Genomic DNA, 6,100 nt, shown 5'->3' on the forward strand with positions numbered 1-6,100 from the left:
GATATTAAAAATAGTCCCTTTCTTTTGGGTGTTTGAAGGATATATCTTTTTCTGCACTTTTAATCTAGCTATGTCCTTATATTTAAAGTAAGTTTCTTTTCAGTAGCGTATAGTACAGTCCTATTTTTTAATCCAGTCTAAAAATTTCTGTATTTTAATTGGTGTGTTTAGAGCACTTATATTTGATGGAATTATTGATATGGTTGGTGAGTGTAATAATTTTTAATTTGTCTCTGTAAATTCTAAATTATTAACCATCTGTATATTTGAAGCACATTGCACATAATATGAACTTGATAAGTTTATTAAGTTTATATTTCTTTCAGATCCATTCTTTTTCACTCTACTGTTGACTTGTTCTAAATATAGTATCTCCAGTATTTTTTTTTCAAATAAGTTATAAGTGAATAGAATAGCTATTACACTTAATTTTTTTTCTGAAAATACTAGGTTTTATTCACCTCCCTGTGGTAACCAATAACCATACTATTAGTTAATAAGATTTCTTTATAGTAACTGTCACCTGAAATACAAAAATCCATTAACAATCTAAGTTATCAGATGTGGTCTTATTGGAAATTCTTAACCATATACTTGTCTTGACAAGTGTTGTTTTTTAAATGATGAATTGTCTTAGTATAAGTCACTGTATTTCTGTAACAAAGTAATGAAAGGCACAGCTAGTGCAAGTGAACTTAAACCCATTCAACTACCCGCTGAAAAAATACTTTGGTTCTTCAGGAAAAAAATTAGCAAGACAAAAAATCTGGTTTATTTCACAGTTCTGTTCATTTTCATAACTGTAATCTAATAGTTACAAGATAAAAATACTCCAGGAAGGACCAAATATGTAGCAATGAACAAACATGCGTGAGAGAATTTGTGCATTCAATGTATCTGGCAGAAAAACTAGTTAAAATGATAAGTAGAACAAATTTGGTCTTTAAAATATCAGTTCCTTTCCTTTAAAAAAAAACGAGTCTACCGAGAAAATACAAAAACATAAGGCTATAAGTAAATAATAGCTGTGTTTAGGCTATTACAATGCAGGTTATCCTCAAGGCCACATACATCCTGCTTCACTGCTGCTGGCACTCTGCTGGGTTTTGATCCTTCTTTGGGTCATAGTCTGGATCATTTTCCTCATCTCCTTCTTCTTCCCCTTCCTCATCCGCTTCTTCATCTTCTTCATCATAATCATCATCATCGTCATCAATAGCTTCTCCAGCAAAGTATAACACTGATCTTGGGATTATGCGCTCACGTAAAAAGTGACCAATTTCAAAGTCCGCAGCAAGGATAGCTTCAGCAACATCATCCAGATCTCCACTCTCAGGAACTTCAAGAGGGGCAAAAAAATTAAAGAAAGAGTCATTAGAAGCTGTTTTGGTCACAGTATGAACTGTCCCACGTCCCTTGTGTTTCTGCTTCTTCTTAATGGTTTTCAAAGTGACATTCTTCCCTTTTTTCCAATCTATCTGGCACCCTGTACAGCCCATAATTTCTGGTCCATCAAAAGAAAAAGGATCAGAATCATCTGGTTCTGATCTCATCCTATATGTCCTTTGTCAACACTTCATTTGTGAAGTATTCATTGGGTTCAAAGTGAAATTCTAAGGCAAAACTCATAGGCTGACCAGCATCTGAGAACTTCACTTTAATATCTTTCAAGTGCTTCAGAATAGGTTCATCATGTTCCTGAACCATATCACTGAGCACATCAACATTCTTAAAAACGGTCAACCAAAATTCAGGAATTCCTTTGGGGTCTTCTTTTTCTTCATCCTTTTTCTCATCTTCAATCTTGGCCTTTTCTTTTAGCTCCTCTGAAATTTCATCTTCCTCATCTGGTTTCCATTCACATTCTTCTTCTGTAGGTTCATAAATGGCATTAATGATCTCAAATCACTTATCAAATAGAGGTTGATAGACAACAGCATACTTTCTTTCAATATCATGAACTTCCTCATAGAACTTGGCTTCTATCTGTGCACATTTAGCTTGAAGGTTTTTGAGAGCATTCACGCGTCTTTTAACTCCCCGAGGCAAGCTTTCAATGTATCCTGTTGGTGTTTCTACCAGACCATCAAGTCTTTCTTGAAGGGCTGCAAGAATCTGAGGATTTTGCATCATCTGAACAGTCAGCTGACGCGCTTTGATTTTTGTTTCTTCTTCTTCAACTTCTTCAACATCATCCAAATCTTGATCAAGTTCAGACTGTTCTTTGTTGTCGATGTCTGCCATGTTGTATGAACGTCAAATATCGGTTGCTAGCGCAGGGAGCCAGGCGGCCGGAGCTGCGCAGGCAGTGACTCAGGGCGGCGGCGGGAGGAGCAGAAGGCGGCGCGGCGGGCAGGTGGCGCTAAAAAAGCTACACTTAATTTTTTAATCATGTTTTATTATGAATGCATTTCTCATGTCTATACAAGGTAAAAGTAATATAGTAGCTGCTGAATATATCAATCAGTGAATATTAGATTACTTATTCATCTTCCTATTACATGTTTTACTTTTAATAATAATAGTATGAGTCTGTTGAAACAAGAAGAAAAAAAGGAATAAATTGATAAATGCCTTGATGCAAAAATCAGTAGCAGCATATGGTCATGAATAAGGTATTACCATTTCAATGTCTGTGTCTGTTTTAGTTCCCAGCAGTATTACCTTAGAGAAGACCTTTGCCCTGCAATAGACAATACCATTGGTGTTTGAAAAAGGTGCATTATTTCTGAGAAGTAGGAGAACATGATAACGGTTTAACTTTAGCATGTTTGTGACAATGGTGAGCCTAGTGTTTTGTTTTGTTTTGTTTTTATCCAAAACACTATTAACCTTCCCCATGGAAAATAAAAGTTTAATTTAAGAGCAAATGTTCTAAGGAATCATTACTTTCTAACTGGAGAATTCCAAAGGTGAGCTGAGAGAAAAGAAGGTTGCAGAGACACTCAATAACCGTTATGTAATCCTGGCAGATAGAAGGGGGCATTAGTTAGATAAGGGGGAAGAAAAAGAATATTTTAACTTAGGGTTTTCAGTGAATCTTATTCCCACACTTCACACAAAACCCAACTGATTTTTAAGCGTGATGGTAAATGATACCTAGACTAATCCTGAAAGTAAGCAACATCCCATTTGTCCCAAGCCTGAAAGAAAGCTCAGTTTTCCAATGGATCATAAATTATTCCATTGACTTGTTTTGTTAGGTTTTGTTTAGTTTTCTTATGACTGGGAATTTGTCCAAGTTTAGTATTTGTCACATGCAGGTGTATATCTGTGTCATTCTCCATGACTATTCATTTACTTATTCATTCCACAGATATTTATTAAGTATGTTAGGCACTGTTATAGATGCTGAATAGGACTATTACCATAAAGAGCAGTTTTGAGAGTAGATTCTGGAGATAAGAAACATTTTTAATCTTGGTAGGACAAATGAGTATATTGAAGCTACCAAGAAGCCTTCTGAAGTCTTAGAAATAATATGCAAGACTAACAATATATTTTTTAATGGATAAAGTTTTAATAAGACTTAATTATATTGTGATTGTAGTCTATCAGAAATGTAGAACTCCAGAAAAATATGCTTATATTAATAAGAAAAAAAATTGAAATTCTCAGTATTGTCAATGGGATAATATATCAAAAACTCATAAAGAACTATTTCAAGTATGCAGTGACTCAACTTGGAAGGAGGCAATTTGAAATTAGTGATGTTTTGAGTAAGGATATGGTCTTTGTTCAAGAGTCATCATTACTATTACCGCACTTAAGAAGATGGAAATGTTTCTTGAGTTTATATAAAAGTGCCAGACTGCTAACTATTATTGTTCTATGTGAAGCTACTGCCCCTCAACCAAAACGCAGGCTTATAAAAATCACAATGACAGCCACTTCAGACCTAAGTAACATTGTCATCTATCTTCACTTCTCACTCTAGGGTTGTACTAGACTGACTACAAGTGTGTAATATTTGAGAAGCCATTACCCATGTGGTCCAGTCACAGAATGATGCTCCAGTTAAAGACACAGAGCTCACTGTCGAAAAACAATTCAAAATAAACTTTTCTCTTACACACAGCATCACTACTTTATTTCCTTTCTACTTTTCTCACATATTATATTATATTATATTATATTATACTATATTACATATTATAGATATTCCCTCATTTCTCACTTTGAAACTTACAGAAAACTATTTTCTCCAGCCCTGGCAAACATGTCCATCTTATCCTCCGGCCTTGCCCCTTTTCTAATTAAATCTCATTATAAAATCTCCAAATCATCTGTCAGGCAGGTTGGGGAAAGAAAATCTAAGTGGGAAAAGCAAGGTTCCATTTAGAATAAGATGAGTAGAAAAGTTAGGAATCTTAATAGAATATTAATTTTGGTTTTGCTACATGGGATTTCAGGCCTTTGCATACTAAGACTTAGTAGAGTCTTAATCTTAAAGGAGTGTCCTGGGACATTTATTCCAACTCACAAATGAGAAACTTTTGTCATAAAGTTTAAATGATCTTCCCCTGATTAAATCGTAATATTCAAGGTGCATCTGGGAAGCCATTGTCCCAGCAGTGTACTCATTTTCTGAACACTGCACCTACCATTGTCTACAGAAGAAGTCAGCAAACTTTGGCTCTTGGGCCAAATCTGGCCCGCTGCCTGTTTTTGTCAATAAAGTTTTATTGGAACACAGCCACACTCATTTGTTTACCTGTTGCCTGTGACTGTTTGCACAGTACAACAGCAGAGTAGAGTAGTTGCAACAGAATCTATATAGTTCACAAAGCCAAAATTATTAATTAACAGACCATTTACAGAAGGCCCCTTTTCAAAAGTAGGCTATTTGTTAATTAGTGTGAGGTCCTTCAAGATAGGAATACCCCTCACGCACACCACCACCCCTGACATATGAACACAGTCATATTACAGGATTCTGTCAACTCCCCTGGTAAGTCACAAATGATCTGAGAAAGGCCTGCCGTTTCCTAGGAGGTAAGGAATAGAAGTGGTATTAAATGAAAACTCCCTGAGGTCCCTTAAAATAGCTCACATTTATTTACTGTTTATCCATTTCCTGGCACTGTTCTAAATATTTCATAGTATTAACTAATTTAATATTCACACCAAACCTATCATCTATTATTAACCTTTACAGTTTAGGAAACTGATTAAGTAACTTAAGGCAATACAGCTGTGAAGTGGAAGTCAGGTTCAAATACAGACACTGTCTCCAAAGCCCACAGGCTTAACTTCTAAATGAGTTTGCCTCCCATAAAGAGTTTTTAAAAAATGAAAAAGTAAAAAAATAAAATAAAACCCACCTTTATTTATTTTTTTTGCAAACGCAGTGAACCCAGCAAAGGTGCGTTTGGATAGCCAAGGTTGGTTTGGGGTAATCTGTGATAATGTTTGTAAAGTTCTTTTAAAGCATTTGTTCAACAAATATTTGTTGACCACCTACTGCATGACAGACCCCGCTTTATTAAGTGAAGGCAATCCCTTCCTTGACAACACTTACAATTTAGCAAGAATTTCCTTTCTAGAACTTTAAGGCGAAGAGTAAGGGCACAAACATCAGGACTCAAGGGCTCTAGTGGGAATGAGGTTATTATGTTCTTTTTGACGTCAGATGATTATGTTGAATGAAGAGCAGGCATATTGGTGAGATGAAAGGAATATGGACTTTAGAGCCAGAAAGTGATGAATTTCAATTTCAAACTTGAGTTTAGAGAAGTTACTTCAAACTCCCTGAGTCTCAATTTTCTTATTTTTATAATTTATAATATAAAACTTCCCAGAGTTTTTTGTAAGGATTACATAAGATCATATACATGATGAGCTCTGATGTAATGTCAGCATCTTAGCTGGCACTCAATTAAAATTCTCTCATACTTTCCTTGAAAACTTTTATCTATAATTTCTCATATTTCAGTGCTGGCTCTGAGTTCTTCCTCCTTGAAATACCATGCACATTTCCTTATGGGAAAACGTTTCCCACCAGGCATGCAGGGTTAGAATAGCTGCTGCATTTAGGAACATATCACAGTGATCCTTGTTCTTGTATTTATCTATGGATTTATATGTGTGTCTGTATATC

General features: G+C 35.3%; 1 pseudogene; it reads right to left on the reverse strand.

Moving 5' to 3' along the window:
- Window positions 1-1,079: 1,079 nt before the first annotated feature.
- On the reverse strand, window positions 1,080-2,247 carry LOC136124423 (nucleosome assembly protein 1-like 1 pseudogene; annotated as a pseudogene).
- Between the last annotated feature and the right edge of the window lie 3,853 nt (window positions 2,248-6,100).

The sequence above is a fragment of the Phocoena phocoena genome, chromosome 6, assembly GCF_963924675.1.
Source record: "Phocoena phocoena chromosome 6, mPhoPho1.1, whole genome shotgun sequence".
NCBI classification, from domain to species: Eukaryota; Metazoa; Chordata; class Mammalia; order Artiodactyla; family Phocoenidae; genus Phocoena; species Phocoena phocoena.